This window comes from Dasypus novemcinctus, chromosome 2, assembly GCF_030445035.2.
Source record: "Dasypus novemcinctus isolate mDasNov1 chromosome 2, mDasNov1.1.hap2, whole genome shotgun sequence".
Classification (NCBI taxonomy): Eukaryota; Metazoa; Chordata; class Mammalia; order Cingulata; family Dasypodidae; genus Dasypus; species Dasypus novemcinctus.
In genome coordinates this window covers 7551894-7565417 of record NC_080674.1, presented here as the reverse complement: position 1 = coordinate 7565417, position 13524 = coordinate 7551894, and the positions used below count along the sequence as shown (strand labels likewise).

Below are 13524 nucleotides of genomic sequence, written 5' to 3'. Positions count from 1 at the left end.
TAGATCTATGTTGCAATTCTATATATCTTTTCATAAATTCATATACATGAACCTTAACGTATTCAAACAATATAGAAATGTATAAAGCAGAAATGAAATATCCACCACAGTATATACCTTCCCCTTAGAAAGCAAATCATGAAAGTTTAGATTTCATTCTAGCATGCACAAAATAATCATACATGGTACAGTGTGTGTGTGTCTTCTTTACATACCCTTATAGATATAATTATTTTTATAAAAACAGATTCTATATAGTCTGCAATGTATATTTTCATTTTGATATGTTATCTCTAATCTGGCTCATTTGATGCCAAAACTTTTATGGAGGCACAATTTCTAAAGGGGACGTCATTGAGCATTAAGGGCACCTACCCAGGTTCTATACACTTTGCTCTGTCTGGGGGGTCAGTGGACTCAGAGATGCCAGTGAACACTGACTAAGACCCTACCATGCAAAAACAGTCTACCAGATGGCCAGCCAGAGAATGGCATATCCCACAAGTTAGATGTGAGCTAAGCCAGGGGTATACCTTGGCCTTTACCACGGTTCTGCATTGGATGATTCTCCCTTCAGAATTAATTAAATGATGCTGTTATTCTCTATTGTCTCCTGCATATAGATTTCACAGCAATTAAGATGGAGAGTTCAGAGTGAGAGAGTAAGGTAGGGCAGGTTTGGGCACTTAAGAACACTGAGCACAGGCAATACTTAACTCTCTTGAGTTTTTATCATCACCACAAGCAGCCACAAAGGACACCTAGCAAGATAACAATGATGTCGTGGATTCTCTTAGGAAACCCCTTTCTAGTGGATATAGTTCATATTTAGACAGCCCAATTCTTCAATCTGCAGCAGCAAATTCTGCATTGCATGAATTTACACATTCTGGCTTTCATCCTTACATAACTTAACCTGCAGGTGATAATTTTATTTTCCATCTTGCTGGTTTTAGAATAGAACTCACTTCAGTCCTCATATGTGGACAGCAATATTCACAAAATTTTGTTAAACTCTTCTGCAGTATTTTAAGTTGTACATAAAATAAAGTAGGATTTTTAATAACATTACACAATGTAAAAAACAGTAAGAAATAATAAACTCAGACATCTGTCTGCAGATAGAATCAAAAGATTGGATTTTTCATAGTAATGAGAAGAAAAAATTTTAACTATCATCATGGACAATTGCTAATTAAAATTCTTACTTATTTCAAAAGACAGTAAAGGCATATGGTTTTCCTTCTTAGGTACAACAAAAAATGTGAAAAGAAATAGAAAAGACTGAAGAAAGAAACATTAGGAGACAATTAAAATATGTGGCATTATCTTTTGACAGCCTATATGTATTTTGAGCTTTTATCCATAAACATATTAGGTGGTAGGAGACATTTACAAATAATGGAAAAAGTGAGCATATGCTTTATTTGGGACCATGCACTACTTACTCTATAGCTTACACAAGAGATTTAAGACAACATCAACAGAAAGTACTTCATAATTGGCACATCTGTCCTAAATCCTGAATTGCATTGTCTCATATAAGTGAGTAATATCTTTGTCATATTAGGAAAGATGCCTCAGGGAGGACCATTCAGAGCCTGGTATCTTACATGTAAGCCCGTGCTTGTCTCATGGGATTTTGCTCTTAGCCCGTTTGGATCTGAGATTTGTCATTCTATTTAGTGAGCATCATATAGGGTTACTGTGACAGGAAATAATGGAACAGGTAAGAGCTCTGTAGCGTCCTCCTGATGATGACTGTTCATCCCCCGCTTTCCCGTTTCTCTTTCCCCTGTCTTCCCACTGAAGTCTCGTCCCACAACTTGGTCCAGGGCCCAGAGGAAAATGCAGACCTGCCAGCCACAGCATGCACAGGCACATGCTTGGCATCGCCCAGGGAAGCCCTCCTGAGAAATGGCACACATTGCTGCCATCTCCTGGAACCCCAGGCTCACCCTGACCAAACTCTGCTTTCACCATGTTTCCTTAGTTCTCTCTCCCACTGGACTGCTAACCCCAGGAATGAGTGCGTGTGGAAGTTGGCCTTGGATCTAATTTTGCTTCCTCTCTCCTGGGCCTAGTACTGAGGATGGCTGTGAAAAGGGAATTCTTTCAAGGTAAGTAGAAAATAAACAAATCAATGGACTATGTATGAATTAATAGGTAATTGCTTTAATAGCCGGACTGCAAAATTTGACTCAAAAGTCTTCTTTTTGAATGACTTTTAATATGCAAGGAATGAATGTATTGTGGTGGAAGAGGAGATCTCACATTAGAGTAAGGAAGAGAAATATACTCTTCAAGTATGTGTAGCGCTCCATTCCCCTACCCCATCACAAATAAATCATGAAATGTTCTAATTAGCCTTGGCATTTCTGAATTCTAGGGAAACTGTCACTTTTCATTTTTAAGGCCAGGTGGTATAAGTCTAGTGTTAGCTCTTATTATTATTGTTATGAATCTTAATTAACAATTTGCTATTATCATCACTTTTTTATGTGTACTAATACTGAAACATGTTTCCCCCTAAAATAACAATTTATTTTGGCCATGCCATTTTCTGCCATTTCACAATCATAGGAGATTGGGACTTTTGTAGTTTTCTAGATTTTTAAGGTTTTAAAGATCATTTTAGAGTAAATACTCTTCCCACCCCTTCTCAAACAGCACATACACATGTACTTTGTGCATTTCTCACATTTAATTATGTCCAGAAAAACCGTGTGAAGATTAGTAAGGAGAGAAAGGAAGCCAATAGAATTAAAAGTAACTTTAGGTTATACAGTTATCAATAAAAGAAAGCAAAGATAGACTATTAAAAGGAACCATGAGTAATTGTGTATTAATTAGCTATTGCTGCATAGTGATATTATGAAAACCTTAGCAGCTTAAAACGAGATGCATTTATTATCTCACAGGTTTCCTGGATCAGGACTCTGGACCCAGCTTACCTGAGTTCTGTGCTTCAGGGTCTCCCAAGGCGACCATCCAGGTGTCTGCTGGAGCCAAGTCTCACCTGCATACTCATCTGGGGAGGAAGCCACTTCCCTGCCTGCAGGAAGCTGGCAGCCTTCAGTCCCTTGTCTGAGAACAAGGTCCTCGTTGCATGCTGGCTGTCAGCTGCAGACCACCCTTGCTCAGCTCCTTGCCAAGTGGCACCCTCCAAAGGTGGCTCATGGCATGGTGGTTGCTTCTTCAAAGCCAAGCAGGCAGAGAGTGTCTCAGTGAGACAGGTGTTATAACTTCATGTAACATAGCTGTGTGCACATAAACACCTACATCCCATCACCTTCTCTGTGTCCCGTTGGTTAGAAGCAAGCAAGGCCCATCCAACTCCAGGAGAGGGGACTTCACAGGCTATGGCCAACAGCAGCTGGAGATGACGACCCCCAGCATTCTGTCAGCCACAGTCAGTATGACATCCTGTGTTTTCTGAAATTAATACATCTCCTTCTACTGAAGTCATAGGCAAAACCCACTGTCTTCTAAATTGCTAATAAATGAATAAATGTATGCATTTATATCTTTAATCTAAAAATCTTTAGCTTGGAAATCTTTCAAACCTATAAAGGATTCGCATGATGTGTATTGACTCGGTATTTTTGTCATGACTCACTATTTCTCTTGTGTTAGTGCTAATTTCATTATTCACTACTGGTTGTCTTGCAGCTTACCAAATATAGCCTACAAAATTAGCTTGTAGCTTGTCTCTGTGCATTTGACAATCAGTAATTAGGAAATATTTGTGCATGCCTATATTTATTCATGTATTACTCATCTAAGGTATTTTTCTAGTAAATCAACACTTAATGAACTTTAAATAGGTGAAAATTATTATGCAAGATACAATAATAAGAGTTAACTATTGACCTCATGCACTGTGAAATTAGAATAGAATAGAAAAAAGAAGGAGATGAGTTAAATAGCAAAGCAGAAGTTCAATGAAAACTTAGGGCCCTTATGCAATTGTGTAACTTATGGCAATAATTAATGTATCCCGCAGTGAAAATGAACTGAAATCCATAGAACAGTAAGATCCTGGAGGCTGAGGATTATTTCTGAAAGATTCATTAGAAAAACAGGGTCAGAGGTGACACTGGAGGATTACCGAGAACTACATAGACATTAAGGAAAAGGGCAGTTATTCCAGCTGGGACAGCTTTGCCTTCATTCGCTGGTCCAGCATCTATTTCTGGGGTGCTGTGTACTGACCACTGTGTGAGGCATCGAGCAGTGGCCAACCTGAAGTGGTTCTCCCTCTGGGGTGCACAGGGCAGCCAGTGTGAATAAACTCAGGAAGCGGGGGAGTGCAGACTTGATCTCAGAAACAACAAATCTTCCAATTTGACCAAGACTGAATGGGCACTCTCGGCACTGAGGCCAAAAAGGTACATCATGGTCGGAGTAAGAAATCAGAATTGTACATTATTCTCACAAGTCTCCATAAATCGATCGATTTAAAGCAATCATTATTGTTCATTTCATCTATGCAAGGTTAAGAGCTTTCCCTTAGAATTGATCATATCTGAGCCTTCAAATATGCTATGAATTCTCCTCTTTAACTCTGAAGGATTGACTGTACATCTTGCTCACGGATAAGCCACACCTTCATTACATATTTAGATGCTAATAAATGAAATGAAAGAACAAATTCTGGGCCTTAAATAATGTCAGATTTGTATAATTTGTTTTGAAGAATTTGATAAACTTCTACTTTTTGAAATTTGTTCTATCATGATACACAAAATCTAACATTCCGCCTTTCAATCACATCCAGCTATATATTTCAGTGCTGTTAATTGCATTCAAAATGTTGTGCTACCATCACCACCATCCGTTACCAAAACATTTCCAACACTCCAAATAGGAACCCTGTACATTTTAAGGTTTAAGTTCCCATTCCCTGTCCCGACTCTGTCCCCTGGTAACCTATATTCCAGATTTTGACTCATGAGTTTGTTTATTTTAATTGTTTCAAATCAGTGAGTTCATATAATATACTTACTTTTGTTCCTGGCTTATTTCACTCCATATGACGTCTTTAAGGTTCATATGATATATCAAGACAAATATCAGGATTTCATTCCTTCTTACAGTTGAACAATTTGTAACTTTTTAACATTATGTGTATTTGAAGATCTTCCTACATCAGTAAATAAAAGTGTGGGTTTATCATAATTTATTATTCCTTTTTATTTTGTCCATCTATAATTTATTAAAAGTTTATTTTATAGTCATTTAAAATTTGAAATTTGTTATCTTGCAACTAGTGAAGATTTTATTCAAGTGTATTCTAATTAAATTATTACTCTTACAATCATGTAATAGCTTAAAATTATTTATAGATACATGATTTTTATCCAAATTATTTTTAGAAATATCAGCTTACTATTTACTTTTGGTTAATGAGAGAGTATCATACCATATTCATTAATGATTATGTTTATAACATTATTTTATATGAAATTTACTTAAAATTATAAGCATATTATATGATTATGAATATATTTATTATATTATTTACTTGACTTATAAATAAAAGTAAATTTAGACAACAATATAATTGTTATAAGCAAAGGTTTTTCTTACCTAGAAGTTTTCTCCCAAAATGGTATTGCTGCACGTGCATGGTTTTGTTATGAATAAAGCCATGTTAATGCAATGAATGTCAACTTATTTCTGGAGATTGAGCTAAAAAAGGTCAAAGTAAATCAGCTTTCAAAAATAATAATGTGGACCTAATTTAACTCCATTTCTCTTGCTGGTATTTTTCTACAGAGTTTACTACATCAATAATAGGAAATTTTCTTCATATTTAGGTTACTCACATAATTTATCTGAATTCAGATTCATTTTAGAGAAATATCCTAGGGATATTAAAGATGTCAAGATCCAACGTCCTTTCTCATAACTTGCTATATTAGAATTGTTGCAACAAGAGATAGAAAAGCAATATGAGTGGAGCAATTTCTAAACTAGTGAATTGTAAATGATGAATAGGATACTGGCCACTCTAGGCAAGGTTAAAGCAAGTCAGTTTCTTTGTAACCTATCTTACAAATCCTTAGTTAATTCTGGTACCAGCTATTAAATTTAAATTTTCCATTTCTGAATCTATTCTGTAATATACTTAAAGCATTTCTGAAAAGATCAAGAAAATCTGAGACAGCAATATATTTTTAAAGTAATATCAGATTTCAATTTCATTTATTTTCTTTGGAAATGAGTAAATCCAAAATCTTTTCTAACAAAATTAATAGAATGTAGAGTTTCAGCTTAAAATCTCTGGAATCTCTTAAAGCTAATCCTCTTGCTTTCTATCTTTTCATTTTCCCCCTTTGGATTCTAGCTAGCTGAAGGAGAGACTTGAGCTACTACAGAAAAAAATAAAGCTAAAATTAACTCATAAACCTAATCACTCAGGACTCTAAAAATTAATGATCAGGAAGAATTGATTTGCTCAAAGTGGATTATGGACTTTATGTATGTTACTAGAATGAAAGTTAGAAAATTAAACATGGGACTGCATAATACAGTGAACCTGTTGTGGATGATGGACTTAAATTCATAGTACACATCTAAGAATGTTTTTCATTAATTATAACAAATGTACAGTGCTCTTACAAGGTATTAATAATAGGGTTGTATATGGGAAAATTATACCTAATGTAGATTATGGATGATAGTTAATAGTGCTCTTTTAATAGTCTTTCATCAACTGTAACAAAGTTACGACACTAATGCAAAGTTATAACAATAGGGAAATAAATGGGAACATTGTATTTTTACATGACTTTTCTGTAAACCTGTAATTTCTCTAATTAAAAATTATGATTTTAAAAAGAATATCCTTAGGGATTTGTTTTAGACTTCTGATGACAGTGTTGGATTGCAGACTCCTTGATCCTAAAAGGGGTGACATGGCCTGGGACACTGGAATTCTTTGTCTCAGTGTACCTCCTGTAGGGAGTGAATACTGTGTGGGTGGGAATGAGAAGAAAGGGATGTCACGGTCAGGAGAGCTTCAATTCCTGAATCCTATCACCCTCTGACACAGCAACTTGGAGAAGATACAGAAGTTATGGACCCACCAAGCAGAGGCATGTAGGGAAAACTTGTTACACCTTTAATTCAACCCTCCAGGCCCTCCAGCACCATCCCTAAGAAGTAGACATGCACACAATGTACCTGCCAGGCAGGTGCAGGGCAGGCTGGGCTGCTTCTTTCACACCTTTCCCATTCAGACTTGCCCCTGAATAGAGGATCTTACTGAAAACTCTGAGGGTGATGAAAAGTCACTTCCAGGCATAGCACCCAAATGAAAGAGCTCCCAGTGTCCAAAGATGGAAAAATTTGTGCAAGAAATAGAGTAGCATTGGTTTATAGCCCAAAATAAAAATTAAAAGAAAAAGATATTCATGATCCACTAACAGTCCAAATAAATCATTGAATAAACAAAGAGAGGGAATCCAAGATGGCAGAGTAGGGAATGGCAGGCTACACTCTTTCTCTAGAAACTGTGGGGGCAATAGGAGAGGGTGGCTGGAGAAGAAGGGGTCCCAGCTGGGCACTGGGGAAAAAGGAAGCCACTTAGCCAGCCCCAGAGAAGAAGGGAACTTACCAGCTGGCCCCATGGAAGAGGGAAACGGCCGAGCCAGTCCTTTCTTGTTTTTTCCTATTTCTTTTTTTTAAATTTTTAACTTTTTTATTTTTTTTAATTTATCTGGGTACTGGCAGAAAGACTGGCTATGGGAGAATTGACTGGCCGGTACATGCAGGTGGAGAGGGAGTAGAGTACTGAGTCACTGGAGGCCTGAGAGGGAGGACTGTTTTTATTTTATTTTATTTTATTTTATTTATTTTATTTATTTTATTTATTTTATTTATTTTATTTTTGTGTAGGGTGATTGATTAGCCAAAACTGGCAGTCAGAGAGGAGGAGCCTAGCTACCACTGGTGATCTGAAGGGAGGCCCAGATTTTTGTTTACTTTTGTTTTGTTTTGCTTATTTGTTTCTTCTTTTCCTCTTATTCATTTTCCTTCCTTTTGATTTTCTTATATCTTCTCTTCCCCTTTTTCTTTTTCTTTTTCCTCCATTTTTATCTTTTATTACTCTTACTATTTCACCCTCTTTTTTCTTTTTCTTAATTCATTCCTTCCTCTTTTTATTTTTTCTTTCTCCCTTATCTTTCTGTCATTTTTCCCACTTTTCTTCCTTCTTGCCTTTCTCTATTTTGTCTTTCATTCTCCTCTTCTGGCTTATTTGGCATTTTATTTTATTTTTTCCTTTATTTTATTTTTTTCCTGTTTCTTTTTCACCTTTTTAAATTCTTATTCTTGTTTATTATTTTTTAGTCAGCCAAAGTACTAGAAATATGTTGCCTTTTATAAAGGGTATTTATTTTGGGAAGAAGCTCACAGTCACAAGGCAATAAAGTGTAAGTTACTGCCCTCACCGAAATCTGTTGCCGTGTGTTGATGGGGGATGTTAGGTGATGTCTGCAAAAATTCAGCCCTCCTCCTTCCTCTTAAGGCTCCATGTCTCAGCTTCTTCTGATCTCCGCTGTAGGCTGGACTACGGCTCTCTGTCTCCCTGGGGCTGGTCTCTTTCCTGGCTCAGCTGCTCTGTTTCCTTCACAAGGTCAGCTATAGACCATTAGGTTCATCTCTCTTTCTGGGGCTCAGGATCCTGTTTATTGTACTGTCTCTCTTCCTCTGTGTTCTCCTACTCTACACATTTACTTCTGTGTCAGTGTCCACCCAGCAAGGGGCAGAGACTCAACGTCCTACTGAAGGGGCCAAATCAAAGCCCCAATCTTAATTTAATCAAGTAAAAGTGAAACCTCTGAATCTAAAACAATTGAATATGACCAGAGGAATGGACCAGTTTATGAAGCATAATCCAGTATCTATTTTTGTAATTCATAAATAATACCAAACTGCTACAACTACATTTGTCTCTTATTATTTAATTTTTTCCATCTTTTTTTGTTGTTGTTCTCTTTCATGTTTTTCTTTTTTTCTCTTTTTCCTTCCTTTTATGTGGATGTAATATTTTTTCCATTGAACATGAGCAATTGCAGGGATATAGGAAAAGTGGAACCAAATGATAAAGAGGAATCCTAACAAAATCAAACAAAAATAAAACCCTAGAATAAAAGGAGAAACTAACCAACTGAATATGCCCATCAAGATAAAGAGATGTCTAGATAGCACGAAAAAAATTACAAGTCATACTAAGAAACAGGAAGTGATGTCCCAGCTGAAAAACAAACTAAAAAGCAGAAGGAGACACATAAAGGGGAACAACTAATCAAGTATGTACAAACAAATATCCTGAATCAACTCAGCTAAATGAAGAAATAAATAAAGAATATCAAGAAGACATTGGGTGCTCACTTCAGCAGCACATATACTAAAATTGGAATGGTACAGAAAAGATTAGCATGGCCTCTGTGCCAGGATGCCATGCAAATTCATGAAGCACTCCATATTTCTGGGGAGTGGGTATATGGGAATCTCTTATATTTTTTTATGTAACATTTTGTGTGATCTATGTATCTTTAAAAGAAAGAAAGATAAAAAATAAAATAACATAAAAAAGACATCCAGGGAACATACAGAATAAATTGGTAAATATACATAAAAAGATAATAGATCATACAGTAATGAAAGACACAATTCAAGAAATTAAAAATACTAGAAACACATAACAGCAGATTTGAACAAGCAGAGGACAGAATTAGTGACTTAGAAGAAAAGACATCCAGAATTGCACAGATAGTACAAAAGGTAGGGGAAAAAATGGGAAAAATTCAGCAGCAATCCAGGAAATTGAATGACAACATGGAAAAAACAAACATACATATTATGGGAATCCCTGAGGGAGAAAAAAAATGAAAGGGGGTGGTAGAAGTGTCTGAGGAAATAATGGCTGAAAATTTTCCGACTCTTTTGAGGGACATGGATACACATGTCCAGGAAGTATAGCATACCGCAAGCACAATAAATCCTAGCAGACCTATCCCAAGACACATAGTTATCAGAATATCAAAAACTCAAGACAAAGACAGAACCCTAAAAGTGCAAGAGAGAAGAGATTCTTTACGTATAAGGAAAGCTTGATAAGATTAAGTAGTGATTTCTTATCTGAAACCATGGAGGTGAGAAGGCAGTGGTATAACATAGCTAAGGTGCTGAAAGAAAAAATTGCCAGCCAAGAATTCTAGCTAAGGTGCTGAAAGAAAAAATTGCCAGCCAAGAATTCTGTATTCAGCAAAATTGTCATTCAAAAATGAGGGAAAGTTAAAAATATTCACAGATAAACAGAAATTGAGAATTTTCTTTTTTTTTTTTTTTTTTAAAGATTTACTTATTTATTTAATTCCCCCCCTCCCCTGGTTGTCTGTTCTTGGTGTCTATTTGCTGCGTCTTGTTTCTTTGTCCGCTTCTGTTGTCGACAGCGGCACGGGAAGTGTGGGCGGCGCAATTCCTGGGCAGGCTGCTCTTTCTTTTCACGCTGGGCGGCTCTCCTCACGGGCACACTCCTTGCGCGTGGGGCTCCCCCACGCAGGGGACACCCTTGCGTGGCACGGCACTCCTTGCGCACATCAGCGCTGCGCATGGCCAGCTCCACACGGGTCAAGGAGGCCCGGGGTTTGAACCGCGGACCTCCCATATGGTAGACGGACGCCCTAACCACTGGGCCAAAGTCCGTTTCCCAAGAAAATTTTCAATAAGAGTTTTGGTCTTATTGAAATATTAAATAATTATAGAAATACTAAATACTATAGAAATACTTAAAGACATACTAAAGGGAGCTCTGCAGACTGAAAAGAAAAAACAGGAGAGAGAGGATGGGAGGAAAGTATAGAAAGATTATTGATAAGAGTATCTAAAAGGACCAAAATAAATAAAAATAAAAAGTGACAGGGAAGCGGACTTGGCTGAGTGCTTAGGGCATCTGTCTACCACATGGGAGGTCCACGGTTCAAACCCAGGGCCTCCTTGACCCATGTGGAGCTGGCCCATGTGCAGTGATGATGCGCGCAAGGAATGCTGTGCCACACAGGGGTGTCCCTGCGTAGGGAAGCCCCATGCACAAGGAGTGTGCCCCATAAGGAAAGCCGCCCAGCATGAAAGAAAGTTCAGCCTGCCCAGAAATGGTGGCCACACACACAGAGAACTGACACAATAAGATGATGCAACAAAAAGAAACACAGATTCCCATGCTACTGACAACAGAAGCGGACAAAGAAGAACATGCAGCAAATAGACACAGAGAACAGACAAGTGGGGTGGGGGAGGAAGGGGACAGAAATAAAATAAATAAATAAATAAATATTTTTAAAAATCAAATTAAATTTTTAAAAAGTGACATGTATAAGCCTAGAGAAAAAATGGCTAAAATAAGTATTGCGTTTATAGTAATAATATTAAATGTTCTCCAATGAAAAGACACAGATAGGCAGAATGGATAAGGATATATGACTCATCTATATGCTGTGGACAAGAAACTCATCTTAGACCCAGGGACACAAACAAGTTGCCAGTGAAAGGTTGGAAAATAATTTTACATGCAAACAATAACCAAAAAAGGGGCAGGGGTAGCTATACAAATAGACAAAATAGACTTTAAATGCAAAACTATTGTAAGAGACAAAGTGGGATACTATATATTAATAAAAGTGGTACTCAACCAAGAAAATAGAAAAATTACAAATACTTTTTCACCTAACCAGGGAGCAACAAAATATTTGAGGCAAAGACTGGCAAAACAAAGGGAAGAAATAAACACCTACACGATCATAGTGGGGGACTTCAATTCACCATTATCACCATTAGACAGAACATCTTGACAAAGACTCAATAAAGAATCAGAGACCTTGAATAATTTGTTAGAGAAACTAGACCTAATGGACTTATAGAAAGCATTATATTCCAAATCAGCAGGATATATATTCTTCTCAAGTGATGAGAATGGGTAATTCTCTAGGACAGATTACAAACTAGGTCATTGAACAAATCTCAAAAAAACTTAGAAAGATTGAAATCATGCAAAGCACTTTCTCTGATCACAATATAATGAAACTAGAAAGCAATAAAATGTGAAGAACTGGAATAGGCACAACAATATAGAAGTTAAACAACACATTCTTAAACAATTAGTAGTTTAAGGAGGCAATTGCCAGAGAAATAAGTAACTACCTTGAGGAGAATAAAGTGAGAACATGACATTATAAAATTCATGAGATACAGCTAAATCAGTGCTGAGAGAGAAATTTAGAAACATAAACACGTGCATTTAAAAAGAAGAAAGCTAAAATCAAAGACCTAACTGCACACCTGGAGGAACTAGAAACTAGAAAAAGAACAATAAATTAATCTCAAAGCAAACAGAACAAAGATTAGAACAGAATTAAATGAAATGGAGAATTTTAAAAATGCTAGAAAGAGTTAAAACCAAAAATTGGTTCTTTGAGCATATTATTAAAATTAGCAAACCCTTAGCTAGACTAACAAAGATTAAAAGAGAAAGGATGCAAATAAATAATATCAGAAATGAGAGGATATCCTACTGGCCCCACAGAAATCAAAATTATCATAAGAGTTTACTTCAAAAAATTGTATGGCCACAAGATGGACAGTTTAGGTGAAACAGATGAATTCCTAGAAACACACAAACAACCTACAATGACAAAAGAAGAAATCAACAGACCAACCACAAGTAGTTGAGATTAAACTAGCCACCAAAAACCTCCCAACCAAGAAAAGCCCAGGACCAGATGACTTCACAGGTAAATTCTACCAATCACTCCAGAAATAATTATTAATAAAACCAATCCTGCTCAAATTCTTCCAAAAATAATTGAAGAGGGAACTTGACCTGACTCATTCCAATATCACCCTAATAACAAAACCACATAAAGTCACTCTAAGAAAAGAAAACTATAGACCAATTTCTCTAATGACATTGATGCAAAAGTCCTCAACAAAATACTTGGTAATCATATCCAACAACATATGAATCAAATTATACACATGATCAAGTTTTACCCCAGGAATGCAAGGGTGGTTCAGCATAAGAAAATCAATCAGTGTAATACACCAATTAACAGATTGAAAGGAAAATACCACATGATCATCTCTCTTGACACAGAAAAGGCATTCACCAAATATGGCATCCTTTTGTGATAAAAACAACTCAGAAGATAGGATTAGAAGTAAATTTCCTCACCATGATGAAGGATGTATATGAAAAACACACAGCTAACATCATACTCAATGGTGAAAGGCTACAGGCTTTCCCTCTAAGATATGGAACAAGATAAGGGTGCTTGTTGTCACCACTCTTATTTACCATTGTATTAGAAGTACTTGCTGAAGTACTTAGGCAAGAAAAAGAAATAAAAGACATCCAAATTGGAAAGGTAGCAGTAAAATTTGCACTATTTGCAGATGACATGATCCTATACATAGAAAGCCACCAAAAATATACAACAAAGCTTCTAGAGATGATAA

General features: G+C 36.5%; 1 non-coding gene across 1 annotated transcript; it reads left to right on the top strand.

Moving 5' to 3' along the window:
* Positions 1 to 9394: 9394 nt before the first annotated feature.
* On the top strand, positions 9395 to 9501 carry LOC111761452 (U6 spliceosomal RNA). Its single transcript, XR_002794816.1, has one exon. It is a non-coding gene; the product is annotated as a U6 spliceosomal RNA (small nuclear RNA).
* The last annotated feature ends 4023 nt before the right edge of the window (positions 9502 to 13524 follow it).